The following is a 955-nucleotide window of genomic DNA, read 5'->3' as shown; positions in this document are numbered from 1 at the left end:
TAGATAGCGCAATAAACCAAAGTGAATTATCTGCAGGAGGCCCTGGCGCATGAATCTGTGCAGCGGGAACGACCTCGGACCACCAGGGGCCGAGAAAACTACCGTCTCATGGGGCCGGACACTCAGGGTCAGTGAAAAATCCAATATATATCTGGTGATATCTCGGGTGCTATTACAGATAGCGCAATACATCAAAGTGCATTGTCTGTAGGAGGCCCTGGCGCATGAATCTGGCCAGCGGGAACGACCTCGGACCACCAGCGGCCGAGAGAACCACCGTCTCATGGGGCCGGACACTCAGGGTCAGTGAAAAATCCAATATATATCTGCTGATATCTCGGGTGCTATTACAGATAGCGCAATAAATCAAAGTGCATTGTCTGTAGGAGGCCCTGGCGCATGAATCTGTGCAGCGGGAACGACCTCGGACCACCAGGGGTCGAGAAAACCACAGTCTCATGGGGCCGGACACTCAGGGTCAGGGGAAAATCCAATATATATCTGGTGATATCTCGGGTGCTATTAGAGATAGCGCAATAAACCAAAGTGAATTATCTGCAGGAGGCCCTGGCGCATGAATCTGTGCAGCGGGAACGACCTCGGATCACCAGGGGCCGAGAAAACTACCGTCTCATGGGGCCGGATACTCATGGTCAGGGGAAAATCCAATATAGATCTGGTGATATCTCGGGTGCTATTACAGATAGCGCAATAAATCAAAGTGCATTGTCTGTAGGAGACCCTGGCGCATGAACCTGTGCAGCGGGAACGACCTCGGACCACCAGGGGCCGAGAAAACGACCGTCTCATGGGGCCGGACGCTCAGGGTCAGTGAAAAATCCAATATATATCTGGTGATATCTCGGGTGCTATTAGAGATAGCGCAATAAACCAAAGTGAATTATCTGCAGGAGTCCCTGGCGCATGAATCTGTGCAACGGGAACGACCTCGGAC

Source organism: Nomia melanderi, unplaced genomic scaffold, assembly GCF_051020985.1.
Source record: "Nomia melanderi isolate GNS246 unplaced genomic scaffold, iyNomMela1 scaffold0014, whole genome shotgun sequence".
Classification (NCBI taxonomy): Eukaryota; Metazoa; Arthropoda; class Insecta; order Hymenoptera; family Halictidae; genus Nomia; species Nomia melanderi.
Note: the sequence above shows the minus strand (reverse complement) of the source record.